The sequence below is a fragment of the Chlamydotis macqueenii genome, chromosome 3 (assembly GCF_036417535.1).
Source record: "Chlamydotis macqueenii isolate bChlMac1 chromosome 3, bChlMac1.mat, whole genome shotgun sequence".
Lineage (NCBI taxonomy): Eukaryota > Metazoa > Chordata > Aves > Otidiformes > Otididae > Chlamydotis > Chlamydotis macqueenii.
Genome location: NC_141558.1, coordinates 101,894,654 through 101,914,496, shown reverse-complemented (window position 1 = coordinate 101,914,496; position 19,843 = coordinate 101,894,654).

Below are 19,843 nucleotides of genomic sequence, written 5' to 3'. Positions count from 1 at the left end.
ACACCTTAGATATGTAGAGGCAATATTGTGGATTTTAGTTGCCTGGAGGAGACAGCACTCAGGACAAGTTTGCTTTGTGATGTGGGCAGTTAGATTTTTGGCAGCACTTTCTGCACCTTTAAGCTTTGCCATAACTTATCACCGGCATAATTCATCCAGATTTGGCAAATAGAATCAGTGAACGATGACAAGAATATGAATGAACTTATTTTCTCGCAATTTCATTATTTCCTTATATAAAAGGAAAATATAATGCCAAGAGGAGGAAACAAAGGAAAAAAAAAATCGCCACAACACAAAAATAAAAAAAAACAGAAGCAGTGTCGTGGTTTTGTTAGTGAGGGGGGGGCCTAAGGTGGTAGCTTCTGTAGGAAACTGCTAGAAGTCGCTCCCCTTTGTTCAGGGGACTTGGCCAGGCCTAGGGCGGACCCACTGCTGGCCAAGGCCGAGCCGATTGGTAGCAGAATGTCTCGTGATAACGCCTCTGCGATAACGTATTTAAAAATGGGAAAACAGAAAAAAAAAAAAGAGAGGAGAGAAGATGTGAAGGAGCTGAGCGGGGGCAGAGGCGCAGAGGGGGAGGCGCAGGCCGCATGGGCCTTACAGGCCTCACCCTCTGGCCTCTCACCAGGCAGCCGATTGGGCCCGACTCGGTCCAGCCCAGCTGCAAGAAGTGGAGAGGAGATGAGAAGTGAATAAGATGTAAAAAAGATCCTGAGAGACATCTACCAGCCTGTTGTGAGGAACGGCTGCAGACACCAAGGTCAGTTCAGAAGGAGGGGGAGGAGTAATGCGGCTCCTGGCCAAGATTCCCCTGCAGCCTGTGGTGACGACCATGGTGGAGCAGGTTGTCCCCCTGCAGCCCATGGAGGTCCACGGAGGAGCAGAGATCCACTTGGAGCCCATGAAGGACCCCATACCGGGGGAGGTGGATGCCTGAAGGCAGCTGTGGCCCGTGGAGGGCCCGCTGGGACAGCTGTTCTGGAGAGACTGCACCCCTGGAAGAGATGACCCACGCCGGAGCAGTTCCACGAAGGACTGTGGCCCGTGGGAGGGACCCCACGCTGGAGCAGGGGAGGAATGTGAGGAGTTCTTCCCCCAACCATGAAGCAGCGGCGTAAAACAACATATGATGAACTGACTGCAACCCCCATTCCCTCTTCCCCCCTGTGCCGCTCGGGGGGGGAAGGTAGTAGAGAGTAGTAGAGATAATGTTAAGCTTGGGAAGAGGGAGGGGTGGATGGAGGTTATCTTGTTCTCTGTCTCATTATCCTGCTGTTTGTAGTAATAAATGAATAGTTTTCCCCAAGTCGAGTCTGTTTTGCCCGTGACGGTAACTTTAAGGATTTCTCCCTGTCCTTATCTCAAACCTTGAGCCGTTTTTCCTTATATTTTCTCTCCCTATTCTCTCAGAGGGTGGGGGGAGTGAGAGAGAGACTGCGTAGTCTGGTCCGATCGGGGCTGAACTACGACAAGCAGGTAGGCCAGTGCTCAGAAAATTAATAAATACTAGCAGACTGGAAAGATGATGTGAGTTCCATCAGGCCGTGTTGCTGATACATTTTAGAAGGCCCAAGGAACTGGTAATGGCTTACAGGTCTTCCGTTTTCTCTGAATAGAGCCTGAAGGCGATGCAAAGCTAGGAAGTTACTGTCAATTCACTATTTAGCACCTATTTTCCATTTATGTGAAATAAACAGATAGCCCAAATCAGCTCTGTAGCAAACCAGAGTACGAATCACAGCACGAAGCTACCATTATAAGCCACATTAATTGGCAGTTTAGTAATCCAGCTGGCCCTGGGCATAGTTACATATTCTTTTAAAATTTAGTAGCAGGCCCCTTGGGTACAATGTGTAAGGCAGCCTGAAGAGCTTTCCATTGCAGTGCATTATGCTGTGTCTGCTCAGAGAGTTCTTAGCCAAAAATCCGATACGTTTATTAACACAAAAACAGAGGTTACTCTGTCTACTACTGCCCTATAGTGTAGGAACTGTAAATGCCAAAAAGATAACAGTGGAAGATTTTTTCAGAGCAAGCCTCAAAGTAGTATACAGTATGTGTTGGAGTTGGGAACACCTTCTGCATAGGTGGAGCATTCATAGAGAAACTATTGTAAATTTAATCTAATCTACCCCCAGGTCTGCTCAGGGACATCATGGAACCCTAGGAATTACTTTAAAGGCCCCTAAATATAATCTTTTCCTGCAGACTGTCTGTTTCCTTCTTGCAACTTGATTTCTGAGAGGAAAAGTGTTATTTCCCTGTTAGTGATCTTTACTTTTCCCTTCAATTAACGAGCATGGAAAGAACAGCGAAAGAATTTTTCTCACTGTAAAGATATTTGCTACATGGAGTGTAGTTTAGAGACTGAATTTTATTTCCCACCCTCAGCAATCAGAGCAAAAAAAAAAAGGCTGCAAGAGTCCATAACAAAACCCAAGACTCAGCTCTAATTTCACTTGCTCCGTTTTAACAAAGGTATGACTCTATCTCCTTTTGTCCCAATATACTTCATTGTTGAAAAAATTTTAATGGCAGAAAGGAATTATAGAGAGACTATAAACAAAACTAGCCATTTTAAGGGAAAACAAATAGTTGAGAAATTATTTCTAATGTTATTTTAAATGAGAGGGAAAGTCAGAGCTCTGCTGAAGTCAACTAGAGAGTCAGATAATCCATAGGACAGAAGACCCTAAGCATTCATGTTTGGCTATGGATGGGGTAGTAAGTTTGTGTGATGCTTGTGGCTAAACAAAATACAGGTAAGTTTTACTGTATTTTTTTTCAGTCTTTGAGAGGTGATGACTCAGTTAGAAAAGACAAAGACAACTCCATACACTGTTTCACACTGATACATGTTCAAAAGATCTCATGGAATAATTCCATTGCAAAAGGACAATGACAAAACATAAAAAAACTTCCCTAAAAAGTTATCCAGCAAAAATTTGGCTGACTTGGGAGGACTGGTTTAGAAGACAGACACCTCTATAGATATGTGAAGCCTGCTGCAATGCTCATTACCTGCTAGGTCTGTGGAGTGGAGGGAAATATATTGGCTTTCAAAGTTTTTGTATTCCAAAGCAAACACAACATAATTTCAGCTCAGGTAGAATCTCTGGTTTTAAAAGGATTATTGTTTCACTGTTTCTGAGTCACGTTATTGTGAAATGTCTTTCCACATATAGAATTTTCAAAGCATTCATCAAATGCACAATAAGTGTCAGATTTAGTATCTGAGTGGATTAGTTATTCATCAGTGGAGAAGGCTTTTCCAATCAAAACCCTTTGTCCATCTCTGTCTATAATAAGCATAATGGGCTGCTTTCCCTTCCAGCTCATCCCATTCCCACTTCCTCCTAACCCTTGACAGAGCTGCCTGCAATGCCAGCATGGAGAGCTCTGAAGCTTATGACATCTGGGAAAACCTGAAGAGCAGAGGGAGATAGAAATATTTAACAACAGCAGCTGCATCCCATTCAGCTGGCTTGTCAAAGTACATCCTGATTGGAATAAATTACATCTCAGCCTCTGAACACTGGAGGGGAAACAAGGTGTTTACAACATAACACCTAGTTGGATCAATCCCAAACTGTGACATATGTCACACAAAGTTGCCTTGATGGAGCTAAGCACAGGTTTCTTTCCAAAGTGGAAAACAGCGCATTAGCATTAAAATGTTGATCTTCATTTTGAATGACAGCATCATCACATTAGCACATAATCAACATAACCTTGTAGAGGAATGCAAGATTGTGTTAATGCACGAGAGGGATACGTCTTGAGAAAATGTGTTAATAGTTAAAAACTGAATAAAGCTTACAGAAAATTATCAAATTCCCCAGATAAGATACCAGTTACGTTTTCCTCAGCTTCTGTAAAATGGTTGCTGTTTAAGGGAATGGCTTTCAGAAAACAAACAAAAAGTTAAAATGTAATTTCTGCCATTGCTAGTAAGAGCAGTTCAAAGCCAGACTCTGGATCCAAGTAGCTTCAGTGAAAACTAGCTGCAAGCTTTCAATGCAAGTTTTTCTTCCGCTCCCTCCAAAGTGACAAGTGAATTTTGTGAATTGTCAAACCAAGACTAAGAGCAGACTGGAAGTTAAAGCCAGAAGCTGCCATGCTACATGAATTCACCAAGCTCAAAGCAGGCTTCTTGCGTCTTTGTTAGCCATGTGTTGGGCCTCTGCTGATCAGCTAGAGCCATCCTGAATGCACAACACACAGCTATGCCACATGAACAAAAGGACAGATAAGACTCCAAGACAGGCAGGTCTTACATATCTCCAACTCTTGTTTTTAGGACTATATTAGAGTATTAATCATAACTTAGCAATGGTCAAGGATAATAATCTCTGCACAAGTTGCCTCAGCTTTGCATACCTCAATCATGATCAGCAAATAAATAAATAAATAGTTCTTAGGTTACAGCATTACCAACATGTGCTTTTTTTTTTCCTTTTGGTGAGCAACCTGATCTAGTCGGGGATGTCCCTGCTTCTTGCAGGGGGGCTGGACTAGATGACCTTTGAAGGTCCCTTCCAACCCTAACCATTCTATGATTCTATAATAAGGATTTAGACAGTACATACTTCAGGTATTTTAGAGTCACACTGAATAGCTGCATCTACTCTGAAAAAAAAATACCATTTCTAGCAACAGAGAATTTAAAAGTCAGAAAGGAGAGAGAGGAATGTCAAGGAGTCTTCATTTCACTAGATTTATAGCACAACAGCCCTAAGATTATTGCATTAACCAGAGATGATGTAACCAAACAGAGGATCAGGTCCTAACCCTGAGTTACGGGAACTTATACACGTTTAACAAACAACATGAGCTAACACTGAAAAATATTGTTCATTCTCCCCTATGCCCTCATGAGACAATGAGACATTTATCTGGTAACTTTTGGTCCCAAATGAAATTTGCTGGAACATATGTACAAAGGTGACTTTAAGCAAATGCAGATTAGTAGCACAAAAAAAAAAATAAAAAGGAGTACTTTTAAGTTATTTATCACCTAGCTTTCTAATTGCAGAATTTTAGTACTAATGATTACTTGTTCCAAGGTGACAACCTGCACGCAGTTCAACTTCCTCAGTTTTGAAGGGCAGCTCATGGCTCTGGCTGCCATCTTCCAGCAGCACACAGCCCATCTGGCTGCTTTCCCAAATACCCTTCCCAACAGAGAGTTAAGATTATGCAATAATGAGTGGGTTTTGTGCTTACTCAGTGTCCAGGAGGCAGTCTCTGCTAAGCAGGGATAGGTTTGGCACCAGTTCTTTCAAACCCTAGCTCAATTATTGCAGAAAGTAAAATTCCTCTCAGTTCAGCACATCAAATGGCAGGCTATGGTAATTACCCTCCTGTCTCCCCTTCTCCCAGTCTCACTCAGATCAGCTTAATAGTCAACCTCCCACCCTCTTTCTGGACCCCAAGCATTACCAAGGGTACAAATAGACCCCCTGACCTAACCCTTTTGCTTTATCTCCATCATTTCATTGCTTGCTTCATTTACAGATAGGCAGCTGAATAAATGCATTAAGCTGTCTGCATTTAAGCAGAAAATGACACTGATTGTCACTAAATATAATGAATGCCGTATGTATGTTTCATTGAAACCACAAGCTCAAATTAGCCTGTCAGAATTTGACTGTACCCTGATGCCAGCCTGTCAAGTGACACAATTAGCTCAAGAGAATAAAGAAAAGGCTTGTCAGAGCCATCAAGGCTTTCCACTTGCTCAAGTCCCATCCCTTTGCTCACTGCCTTTATTAAATCTAAATGCATTTCATATTTGCAGATAGGTAGATGCTGTCTCTTTGCTCCCTTTTCCTCAACTCCCATATCACTGCCATGTTCTTACTAAAAACCCATCAAACCTACGGAGAGGAAAAGGAAGTAATTTCTTTACAGGTCCCTAAAGTCTAGTTTTCTTACAGTGAAAGTAAATGTTTACCTGTAGATAAAACCTTACTAATGCACTAAAAAGCATTAGAATAGTATTGGATTTAGAGATGAACTGAAAAAGCTGGGATTTCAAGCAGAAGAGCTGTCTTCCTTACAGTTCTTTCTTTCGCCACCAATGCATACAGAGGCACAGCACTTCTTGTCACAGATGTCTCAAAGACGAGCAGGAGAAAAAAAAAAAAGTGAAATCCAGCTCAGAATTGCTATCTGTTGCCTCAAGGGTATGGCCACGCATAACGTAAACTGCAGACTCACGAATCCCAAGCATGTCCAAAACTGACCCAGCTGCAGTCAGATCTCCAAAGCATACAGCCCGTGCAGACCATTCCTTAGCAACAGCACTTGTATCTTTCCCCAAGGATCCCCTCTCAGCTCCTTCCTAGCTTGCAGCCCCTTTTAGCCCTGACTCCACACTACCTCTTTGTAATGCCAAAGGCTCTGAAACTACACCAGCTCATTAGTAAAGAAGAAAAAAAAAAAAAGAAGAAAAAAAAAAGAGAGAGAGAGAGAGAGAGAGAGAATGATGGGATTATATATCCCCTTAATCAGTATGTTAGTGTTTTTCCTCCTCTGACCATGAGAATATTCCTATTTCTGTAATTGTTTTTTAAAAAAAAAAACTTAAAAGTTAGCTGTGATCTCTTCCACAGACTAGACTCAGCCATGCTCCTGATGTTTCAAAAGATGGGGAACAACACTCTCTGCTGGTTGTGGAGCCAAGAGCACCTTGTGAAGTGGTTTGGAAGCTGTCCCCAACTGCCTGGTGTCTCCAAGGGGGTAAGGAAGGGGTACCTGTATCCTACTCTTTCTGTGCCAGCGGGATCACAATCCAGCAATGCTAGCTCCTATACTGGCCTTGTAGCTTGGGAGAAGACACTTTCCAACCCATTACACGCCTCACAGAACAGTTTTCCCAAGGCTTATGCTCTTGTCACTGTATTTGGAATGGTTTCCTTCAAAGAAAGAAACACCTCAATTTTCTCAGCTCCACTTGGGGCCACCTCCAGCAGAATCTAAGCATTAAAAACTAAATTGCTTTCATTAAGGAAATAAAATCAAACTTCTAGCTCTAAGACTGAAAACCAGGTTACAAATAAAACATAACATCTCACATTAAGATCCAAGATTGTGCTTACGAAAAGATACCCAGACAGGTTTTGACTCTTCTGTCTAAGTTCCCCTAACACCAGGGTAGGGGTGGTTCACCACCTTCCACTTTAATGGCACAGCAACTGGTGTGGTAAGACAGCAGCTAAGCTGATACCGTAAACTTTTAAACAGTGCTCTTGGCCTCACCCCTTGCAGCTTGACTTCACCAGGGAGAAGGGGAATGAGTACTCTGGCGAGTCTGGGCTCAGTGGCTATCTCAGCTTCCCACTGGCCCCACAGCAGCAGAGTGCTTCCGCTGTCCCAGTTTGGCAGCTCAGCATGCTAGCACAGGCCCACTGTCCTTGGTAAGGCCTGGTGAGGGTAGATAGCAGAATGCAAGGTACTGCAGATCCACATACAGACTGCTTTGAGATACATAGACTCCCTGATGGTATCACTACTTGACATCATTGACTATCAGGGAAAGATTATCCCATTGTCTGCATGCCACTGAGGGAGGAGGAGGAGAGTCAATTAACTGCTAAAGCAGCAGTCACCCCTGGCAGGACTTCCATTCCATTTGGATGTCATAGTTTTGCACTTGAAATGTCTTTTCACCCAAAGATACAACATCAGATCTTATTTTGGTGAGGACAAGACTCAGACAAGACTATGAAAATATGCCATCTAGCTCGATCGGTATTCCTTCTATATATTGTCTAGCTTAGAACAAATATTTCTGCACTTTAACAGGTAACAATTCCTCAGCTTAAAGGCCTCCCCTTAATATAAGCTTAATATGCTGTCAAGTGCAGCGTGTCTTTCAGGAACTAAAATTCAAGAGGACATTAGAAAACTTGTTCCAGTGCACACTTCTAAGTGCTAGTCAAGCCAAAACAATCTTTGCTGCTTAATGCTAGTTACGCATGAAAATGCAGGTCTGAGAGATGCAACCTTCTTTAGCTGACATAATACCTCCCAAACCCTCTTCTGTATATTTTTTTGGTGATACAAAATAGCTGTCTGTCTGTGAGAGAAAACATTTCCCATGACCATTCCTCATGAACCTTACTTCTGAGGTGTCTCAGGATCCTCAAGTCTACACCAGGCAGTCTATTTACTCTGTTGTAGGGTTTGTTGAAACTTCAACCAAGGGCTACTAAAGAAAAAACTTCAGTTGCACTGGGTAAGAAACAAAAGACCATAATTAATGCACTAATTAAATATTAATTACATATTAATTAGACAGGACTAGAACAGGGAAACATTTAAAATAAATGTTCTTGGTGGTATTATTAAATGTTAAATTTTATACATACTAAATCATTTTGTAGCTTGATAAAATAGGGTTTTTTCTGTGGCCTACGAGATGCATAATTAATATATTTTTTCTAGACATCACTGTTTATTAAAGAGTTTGACTAACATTTAGATGGCAAAAGTATAAAAGTCTTTTGAAAAAGACAAATGTTTTTTAGTAAAACATGACTGAGATAAGTACTTTTTATTAGATAATTTTATTATTATTTATTTTAAAATACAAAATACTGATCTCTTTAGGCCCTTCCGAAATGTGGAGTAAGGAGAGGGCTCCCCGCCAACCAGTTCATTCTTGAATACATAAATCTAGTATTTGCTTCTTGCACTGACAAAGTAGATACAAGAAAGCGCTAAATAAATATGAGAAATTAACCTACAAAATAACTAGAATTTTTATGTTTAGATTGTCTTTGTATTTGATATCAGCCAAAATCAAGAATTTTAATAATAGTTAACACTTTTCACTACACACAGTTTACAGATCTATATCCCGTATATTTGATAAATATATCCCATATAAAAGAAATCAAACAGAATATTACTAGGAGAATAGACGAAGATCACACAAAGTTGCAAGGCCAGGAAAGGAAACCAGAGCAGCGCTACCTGTTTTGAGAGCAGTTGTGGGAGGATCCTGGACACTCAGCACACAAGCGCAGAAGAAATCTCGGTAGGGCAGGTGCTGAACATAGAGCTGAGTGACACTGCTGCTTGCACAACACAGGAGAAAAAAAAAAAAAAAGCAGCCTTCCATCACTATAGTATCTTGGCACACATCTGTTTTAAACAATTATGTAAAAAATTTTGGGTGAAAGCATCTGGCACTTCTGGTTCCAGATGCTTACTGGAGGTGGGAATCGAGCTCCCAGTGCTGGTAGGAAGGGTAGCTGGGCCTTAAGAGGAAAGCTACGGCTTATGTTTGACGTGCCACAGAGAGAAGAGCAGAGCGGTGAAAAATGATGGGCAATACAAATGATGATTGCAGCAGTAGTTCGATGTACCCTAAATGGAAGGGGAAAAAACTGGATTCTTGGAAATATTTTGAAATGGGAAATGGAGAGCAATTCAGGGGAAAAAAAAAAAGGTTTTTTTTTTCCTGTGGAAAGAAGGCTCAAGTTAAATGACTCTATACCCAAGAGTGCAGATTTCAGTATAAAAAGAGACGGAGAAAAAAAATGCAATTCTGCAATAATTTTCTTATTAAAGCTGATTCCTCTTTTCCCCTGCTCTTCAAAGTATCACAGCACCACCATTTCATGGGAGTCCAGTAAGAACCAGCCCGAGCTTGAATAAATGCAGCAGGAGCACTGTTGCTTTACAACAGGCTTTTCTGGAGATTTCCCTCCACACCCTTTGAAGTAATAAAACAAGCTGATAGCTGAATAATGTAATCAACAGCAATTCATTGCCCTGAAGTTTAGTAAATAAGCAGAAAATATGGACTATGGGGTAACGTACTTCAGAAAAAATGATTGTACAGAAGCAAACTGGAATTTCCCGTGTTAATTAAAATTTTGCATGCATTGTACTTTATGGATACATAGTCCAAATGCTATACTTCAGGGAATATATCATCATAGGTATGGAGTTCAAAAACATTAATGAGGATTCTGGTCAAAGTATGTGTATTTTGTTAAACTTTTCATCAAATAAACATGAAATCGTTAACCAGGAAACTTTACCTCCCATCCAGAAATCAATTAAGTGCCACATTAACTAAATCATGAAATTTTTTCAACTAGAAGTAACATGTGTTCTTAGCAAGTAAAAAAAGCCCAATGCCTTCCCTCTCCTGAAAAACACCAGTGATGACAACTCATAACAGGAATTTTTTTTTTTTTTTTTCAGTACCACAGCTGTTTTCTTACTGCCCTGCTATATCCTACCTGGCAGTATGGTGTTAGCAGGGGGTGGCTTTGATGCCCTCCTGCTCAGGTTTCCCACTGGCAGAACCTGGGCCTGCCCTGTCCCGCAGCTCCCTGTGCCGGCACAGAAATGCTGATATTTCACCACAAATCAAAGTAAAATAATTTTTTTTCTTGTTCTCAGTAATTAAACACATTTTGAATTTTCAATATTTAATATTGCAAAACATTTGTGAAAAAAATATACATTTCATGATAAGTCAGCAGTAATACACTACAGACTTTACTACAGCTATCAAAGACTCAGGTTGATTTAAAGCAAAAGTTAAAATATTTTCCCCACCAGTTAATAAGGATTGAACCACTTGCTTCTTCTCCATCAACAGCTCCTGATTCTGTTGTTGTGAAATATTTTGACAGAACCATTCAATTGTTTCATTACAAATAGGAGAAAACCTGAAAAGGATTATATTCTATTCATTTCTACAGAGTGGCCTCTGTGATTATTCAAGCTAGTAGTTTAATATCTGAGTTACACCTCCTGAGTTTTAGCTTTCAATAAAATTCTTAAAATACTATTGAAACTCAAATATAATATTACTGAAATATCCCTAACCACCCAAACTTCTGAGGGTAGAAACATGAAATTTCTAGGACTTCAGAGACTAGCCCAGATCTGATCCATATCTCCAAACAAGTGCAATATTATTTCACATTGAGTCCAAGGGCACAGACCTGCAAACCTTTACAGGGAAACTTCCCATGAAACCAGGCCAGGACTTTTCTTTTCAGTTGTGCTATGTGGTAAGTCCCCTGATGAGACAGGATCAACAGCAAAACTCATTTCTGCTCATGGAAACACCTGCTTCTGCAGAATATTAGTGATTCTAAAGTAAAACAAAATAACATCTTTAGATATAAAAGTGTGAGTAGTGTCCTCTTTGCTTCATTCCTCAGTTGTCAAAGGGTTTTGCATACACATCCAGTGCAGAGATACCCATGCCAGCTCAGAACCTTCTAGCAGGACAGTTATATTTGCATGTTATTCAGCCTACACTTTTCTTCACTTGCAGGAAAACATCTACCTTGCTTGGGCAGAATATAATTTAAAACAGCTACCAAAGATCCAGATCCAAACTAAGTTTTGGCATCTCTAAGAGTATGAAAATGGCCATTCTCAGTTAGTTCAGAGGTCCACCTAGTACGTTGTCACTGACAGTGGCCATAAGCAGATGCTTTGGTAGTGGTACAATCGAAGAGGAAGCACATATGAACCATAACATCTCTTGTGCCTTCCCACTGCCCATGGTTGGGGACTTTCCCAGCCATGTGTGGTGTCCACATCACTGACATCCCTCAAAGGATTTCTCTTCCAAGAACCTGCCCCTTCTCCTGACCTCCAAGAATTCCATTATTTAGCGCATATCTACCTACCTTCTTACTAATTTGCCTTGCATTTTTCAAATACACTGACTATTCCTAGCACTGGGCATGCAGATCCCTAGTGAACAGTCAGGCTTTTCTCAGGTTTTATGTGTCCCACAGCATGGTCCTTCCCTTTAATTAAGCTTCGCTGGCCCTTACAAAACCGCTCGTAGGTGGTTTTCATGCTTTCTGTCATGGTTTCCTGCCATTGTTAATGTTTTGGGGTTTTACTGATTAAAAATTATTTCAACCATACTAATTTCTGGTCAAGTATGTCCATATAGTAGCAAGAAGCAGACAAACGTCCCATATTCCTTGCCTTCCCAAGGGAAGTCAGTGCCAACTACAGCATTTTCCCTTTGAGGATTTTGTGTTCTCCTTCTCAAGTGACCTCACTTATCTCCTTTCTCCCTCATCACCATACAAGTGTGATTTATTGCAACCACTATGAAAACTGTGCTTTGGGACCTCTAATTGCAGGCCATGCCACCTGTGACATGAAATAGAGACACTTTGAAAACATTACTGCTACTTGAATTAGTCTTTCCTTTCATTTTGAGCTTCAATTTCAGTGAATGTAATCATCCACCGCAGGCTTTAGAACATTAATTTCTCTGACTTGCATTTTTGATATGAAAAATCCCCATCCAGTTTAAAGATGAATGCAGGAAAGAACTGAAAAAAATATTTTAATTGTGCTCACTCCTAGGTCAATAATAAGGACTGCTAAGGGCAGGGATACCAGGAGAGAACAGGAAAAAATGGTAATGGCTTGTGAATGGTACCTTAGACCAGCAGTTTGGAGTATAATAGTCCAAATACTATTTCGTAATTGCTCTGCCTGTGGAGCTTCATCTCTTTTCCTTCTTTGGTTTTTTCCACCATAATATCTTTAAACTAGCAACCAAATAAACATCACACAGTATTGCCACTCAGGAGCTAGGCCAATTCCGCTACATGCTACTTATTTCAATGGCATAGAAAGGCATAAGCTATTTGCCCTTAAGCTGCTAAAGCGTGCGTGCATACACAAGTGATCGCCATTACAGTTCTGACACTTCTTTTTATGCTAGACATGGTGAGAACACCACAGTGACATTATTTATAAAGGAAATTTGCAAGTTTTTAATGGAATCCATGGGGTCTGTTTGTATACACACTAGAGAATAGACTTTTACCAAAGGGCAAGAAAAAAAAAAATAAAATCCATCAGAAAGCTGAAATTTCCAGTCTGCACCACAAATGAAATTGTTTTCATGCAGATGTTGCCTGCTGGGAGTTTTAATTAAGTGCCTTAAGGGGTATCCTCAACATATAAGCATGCTCCTTGGCTCTGTTCCCAGCGTGCCCTGCCATTTTCACACTTAACAAGTATATGACCTTCATGAAGTGTGGGATCCTACTCCTGTTGGGAATGTCCATACTGGAGAAAAAGTGAACGAGAAACAAGATTACAGCTTCCTGGCACATCACCGCTGGATAGCTGAATAGAAACATTCTAGCTGACAACATGCATTTTGAGAAGAAAGTTTGAAGTTTTCTCCTGAGAGCAGGCACTTTTCACATACCAATAAGTAATTGAGCCAAAACCAGTTTTTCAAAAAAAAGAATTTACTTAGGTCTAAACCACACACAGAATAAATTTTTTCTCTCCTAAAGGGCATCCCTGGGTTTTGTAACAACACTGGTGGGCTGAGTGGAGGACTGGAAAAAAAAAAAACATTCAGCTAATGGTCAAATCTCAGGAAAAAAAAAAAAACAAAAAAAAACAAAAAAAAAACCAAACAAGATTACCCCAGTACAGACTGCTGGCATAATGCTTGGACACCAGTGAAGTCCTACTTAAATCATCAGCATCAGTTTTGAATATGTAGTGGTCCTCTGCAGATGGGTGAAGATTACTCTCCATTGAGAAAATAATATCAATCAAAATATCTGCACCTGTATTATCTCTCATGGTTATAGCACTATCACTTTTATTTCCCTCACCACTTTGTGGCGTCATTGTAAAATTTAGTATCAGGTGGTAAAGGTGTTTGTTGCAATAACTACATTTGAGGCCTACTTTCAAAGGTGTCAGAAGGAGAATCTTGCCTGGTTTCATGCACCACTGCAAATACTTTGTTACTCTAGATGTAACAGTAGGTTTTGTTCAGGCATTTATACAATGCAAAAATTACAGTTAGCTGCCAAAAATAGAATTATAGAATCATGGAATCATTACAGTTGGAAGAGACCTCCAAGATCATCAAGTCCAACTGTCAACCCAGCATCACCATGCTTAATAAACCATGTCCTGGAGTGCCACATCTACACATTCTTTGAACACCTCCAGGGATGGTGACTCCACCACTGCCTTTGGAAGCCAGTTCCAGTGCCCGACCACTCTTTCAGTAAATACATTTTTCCTAATATCCAATCTAAATCTCCCCTGATGCAACTTGAGGCCATTTCCTCTTGTCCTATCACTAGTTACTTAGGAGAAGAGACCAACACCCATCTCACTGCAACCTCCTTTCAGGTAGTTGTAGAGAGCAATAAGGTTTCCCCTCAGCTTCCTCCTCTCCAGACTAAACAAGCCTAGTTCCCTCAGCCACTCCTCATAAGACTTGTTTTCCAGACTCTTCACCAGCTTCGTTGCCCTTCTCTGGACACACTTCAGGATCTCAGTGTCCTTCTTGTGCTGAGGGGCCCAAAACTGAACACAGTATTTGAGATGTGGCCTCACCAGTGCTGAGTACAGGGGCATGATCACTTCCCTAGTCCTGCTGGCCACACTATTCCTGATACAAGCCAGGATGCTGTTGGCCTTCGTGGCCACCTGGGTACACTGCTGGCTCATGTTCAGCCAGCTGCCAACCAGCATCCCCAGATCCTTTTCCGCTGGGCAGCTTTCCAGCCACTCTTCCCCAAGCCTGTAGCATTGGCTTGGGGTTGTTGTAACTGAAGTGCAGGACCCAGCACTTGGCCTTGTTGAACCTCATACAATTGACCTCAGCCCATCAATCCAGTGTGTCCCAATCCCTCTGCAGAGCCTTCCTGCCCTCGAGCAGATCGACACTGCCACCCAGTTTGGTGTCAGCTGCAAACTTGCTGAGGGAGCACTCAATCCCCTCATCCAGATCATTGATAAAGATATTAAACAAGACTAGCCCCAACACTGAGCCCTAGGGAACACTGCTTGTGACTGGTCACCAACTGCATTTGACTCTGTTTACGATAACTCTCTGGGCTCAGCCATCCAGCCAGTTTTTTACCCAGCAAAGAGTACACCTGTCTAAGCCATGAGTCGTCAGCTTCTCTAGGAGAATGCTGTGGGAGACAGTGTCAAAGGCTTTACTAAAGTTCAGGTAGATAACATCCACAGCCTTTCCCTCATCTAAGTGGGTCACCTGGTCACCTGGAGATCAGGTTGGTCAAGCAGGATCTGCCTTTCATGAACCCATGCTGGCTGGGTCTTATCCCCTGCACATGCCTGGTGAGTGCACTCAAGAACAGCTCCATAATCTTCACTGGTATCAAGGTCAGGCTGACAGGCCTGAAGTTCCCCTGATCCTCCCTTCTGGTCCTTCTTGTACATGGGTGTCACATTGGCAAGCCTCCAGTCATCTGGGACCTCCCTTGTTAACCAGGACTGCTGATAAATGATGGAGAGTGGCTTGGCAAGCTCCTCCACCAACTCCCTCAGTATTCTCAGGAGAATCCCATCTGGCTCCATAGACTTGTGTGTGTCCAGGTGACATAGCAGGTTATTAAATACTTTCTCCTGGACTATGGGGGGTTCATTCTGTTCTCCATCCCTATCTTCCAGGTCAGGGGGCTGAATACCCTGGGGATAACTGGTCTGGTTATTAAAGACTGAGGCAAAGAAGGCATTAAGTACCTCAGCCTTTACCTCATCCCTGGTGGCAATGTTCCCCCTCGCATCCAATAAAGGATAGATACATGAATATCACTGTAACAAAACATAATTTTATTCTAGTGCCAGGCTTCAGTGCTGGGGAAGTTAGAAGTTCAAAAGAGTAATTAATTTGCTGAAACTTTCTTATACAAATGTAGGCGAGTTGTAAACTAATTCCTTTTGTGTGAAAACACATTTCAGCTGCAGATTTATTGTCTTTTTCCACTCCCCACCCCCGCCACCAGTAGTTTCCAGCAGGCTGAGCTTTCCATTCCTTTGTTTCACAAAGTCGGTTTGTGAAATTGCAGGTAAAAATCCTGTTTGGGGAATGCATTTTTATTATTTCTTAATAAATACTTTATGCATCTCATTCCACATCTAGCAGTACTCTGGTCACAGGGGTTAATAACGGAAGTCTGCAATTATGGATGGTGGCTAGTTGCTTAGGCTTCACAACCTTATAAGTTCTCCCTGTGGTTCCCCCAAGATGATATAAATATGCTGTAAGTGCCCTCATATTTAAATATACTTCGACTTTGCAGCAAAGAACAACATTTCTTAAGATAACAATGTGGATCTATTTCAAACAGTATAAGATGTCTTTCAATTTCACACAGAATCATGGTGAAGCACAATACATGCACACTAAAAAATACATTATTTTGTATATTTAACAATGGTAGGACTTTGTTTAATAACCCTTCATCTCAGCACATACACACTTCAGACAAATATACAGAAACTTGCCTATCCAAGACAAAGAAACTGTGCACTGTGTATTTTTTTTTCTCCTGGAAGGGCTAATCAACCTAATTTGCATGCACAGTATCAGATATCCATACCACCATACTACACAGTTTTCATAGGTAAAAAAATATCTGAAGCAATAGGATAATTCCTACAGAAAGTTCTCTTTCTTATAGCACAGACGGAATGTCCTTGGTAACCCTGCTAGAGCAGTTACAGCAGCAATACCACTGCTTGCAGCTCACATGTTCCCCAGTCTGTTTTGGTGCAAGGTGAAAGAGTTTAAAACAGCAGCAATGAAGCCTCCACCGTGGTAAGATCGGAAGGAAATATGGTGGTTTTCTACATTTTTCAGTTGCAGAGATAGAAATTATCCACCGAGTTAATTGTTTCTACATTACACTAAGCAACCTCATTATATCAAAGTGATCTTACGCATGAAATACCTTGATTGCTACTGTCTTGGTCTGGGCCATGCTAGTTTTCTGATGGGTGAAACAGTTGAGCTTAACTCAGATTGCTAGGATCAACGCAGTTACATAGCCTGAAATGCACAAGATAAACAAGATGATCTAGAGGTTCCTGGAGCCTGACATTTTTCTATATAGTTTTAAATTATATTTCATCACGTTACTATTACCCAAATTCTATTTTGACATGCCTATCCTACTATTTTTCATCCTCTTTTCTTACTCTTCATGAGATTATAAGTAAAGAAACATAAAACTAAGGATTCCAGCTGTTTTGCCGAAACCTCGAAGCATAGTGCCTGGCAGCACACACCGCCACTGCAGCCACTCTGCAGCCTCAGGGAAATACCAAACCACACTCAAATGCCAAAGGTGTCATTTAGTCAAACTAGTAGGTGCCTACATGTAAGACAGTAACCAAAAATTCTCAACAACTCACTTAGGTACCTAGGACATCAGAGGTTACTAGAAATTCAAGCAAAAACTGAGACTGGGCTACCCTGAAAGCCCATGGCACCACTGCCTTGCGTAACTACTTACATTAGGAACTCACAAAATAGGTGTCCACACACCTGAGAAACACACCCCTCTAGGTATACGTAACACACAGAGATGCGTGGGGAAGCACCCTGGGTAGGTGCACGCTCACCCTAGGAGCCTAGCAATTAGAGGCTGAGGTGATGAAGTTGGAGGCTAGGTGTCAGCTCGCTCCTCTGCCAGGACAGAGCTGTATTGCCCACAGCCCAGGAGTGTGTCCTAGCTGTGGCAGTCCTCTCTCCTGTGCATGCTGGTCTTCTTTGTTGAGATGCTGAAACGTTCACCGACTGTGGGAGAGAAGAGTAAATAACTGATCACTGGGACACTCAGCTGAGAATTGGGACGCTTGGATTCTGGTCTTCACAACAAAAAATATTTCAGTATTACACCCAAAGTGCAACAGTGCTCCTTTGCCCCTCCCCCCGCCCCCCCCCCCAAAAAAAAACCAAAACAAAACACCATCCCCAACAACTGTGATAACAATTGGGGTAGAATACAAGAATAGTCTATAATCCAGAGCGTAGAAGGGATCCGGGATTAAAAAATAAAGCACACTAGTGGTTAGAAGGCCTCTGTTTCCTCACCTCAACTAAGCAATAATAACAAAAAGTACCATTTAGCTAGGCTGGCTGCAAAGATATGGGAACATGTGACAGCAATGAAGGGATTCTACTAAATACCTTTGTTTTTACACTGAGACAATATGTAGGCATAGGTACAGATGATAGCACTATACTTGTGCATATTTGCATGCTACAGAAATCAGATCTTAGATTAAAACTTATAAAATCAGTGAATAAAACATCTGCAGTTCTCCATCCAGTGGTAGTGCTAGCAGTAGTATATACAGAAAGGTATTGCTCCTCTGTCACCACAAACTGAGCTTTAATTCCAAATCATTAGGTAAACAAATGGCATAGTCATGGTTTACTGAAATTGCCATTGCCTTTTCATAGAAGCAGCCAGGAATTCCTTAATTTCACACACATAGGCAGAAAGCAATCCCTTAGCACCAATCTTTCTCCCAGAAGAGATCTCCTGAGCATCTCTGTAGATGAGCGACTCAAATCAGTCATTTACAGGTCCTAGGCAGCTACCCAGACCACAAAATTACTTTTTAAAAGGGATTGTTCTTTCTAAAGATCCAATTCCACTCAATGTTATTCTCAACTTCACCTTGAAACACTTATTTTAAAAGTATTACCTCCTCCACTGTAACCAACAGCCCAGAGTAGGACTGGGAGGCGACTTTAGGAGGCAGCCCACAGGGAGTCACTTGGCTGCCCAGAGAGGGCTGTGGCAGCTCAGCAGGTGCCGAAAGCCAAACGATCAAAGAGCTCATGGCAGACACGGAAACACCAAGGAAATCAGTAAGCTACATCAGATGTGGCAGCTACACACAGAAATCCTAAAAAAGGTTACCCTCCAGGAATGCTACAAACAACCCAAAAGCAATACTCTGTGGCCAGTAAAGATTTCCCCTTCCGCACACATTCCTGCTCCAGAGCCAAAGAAAGCTAGGAGTTGCTGTCTTTTAAAACAAAATAACAAGAGGATACACATGAAAGACCTCTTCCTCAAACCCATACCTTTGCAGAATTCCAGTGTGGAGCTACAATTCAGCCCAAGTGGGTTTGAACCCCTGCACATCAAACTGGCTACAAAACACATAGCTATAAAATGGTGCAGAGCCACCTCCCTACATCATCACTGAAAAGATTCATAGAACTCACCACCAAAGCTCTTTGAGCACTTAAAAACAAACCCCAAAGAGAAAAAAAAACAGGTTTGCCTGCTTTTTGCAAACAGCTTCTGACATCCCTGTAAGGTGAAGGCTTCTCATTTACTGTTCTGCTACACTGCTTGCCGCCACCCTTGTTCCCAATTACGCAGACCGAAGCACACCACACCTTATTTGCATGGGTTTTCCTTTTCTAACTTGTTTCTTCCCATTCCCATTACCTTTATAACATCTCTAATTAAAATATCAGCAATTCTTTGGCATCTGAATAATAGCTAGCTTGCAAATATTTCAGAATGGTTTTGGATCCTTATTTAGATTTGAATTTGTCTCTCTATTCCTATCTTGACTTAAGAAAAGAGAGACAGGTTTATGCATGAACACTCTTTAAAACAGTAGAACATACAAGTGTACCTATTTTATATAAAAGCCTACCTCTTCCAAAAAGGAGCTTTCTACCTTGAATTTATATTGCTTCAGCAAGCTACGGATGTTCTCATTAGTGCATCTTGCTCTTGACAACTGCACATTTTCCTCATTATATTTTTTTGTGAGATTAGCATACCTCCTGAACAAAGTTGTTCTCCAGCTTGGTCCCGTCTCATAACAAGATCACATCTGCCAGACATACTTCAAGGAAAAACATTATTACACAACCTTAAATAAATGCTCTGCAGGCCTAATACTAGGAAGCACTGATGGCAATCACACAACTCTTCCTGGGTTACCATCTTCCCCATGTGCTGGTGGCCTTTCATCTGACAGAGCTGCAGCTTCT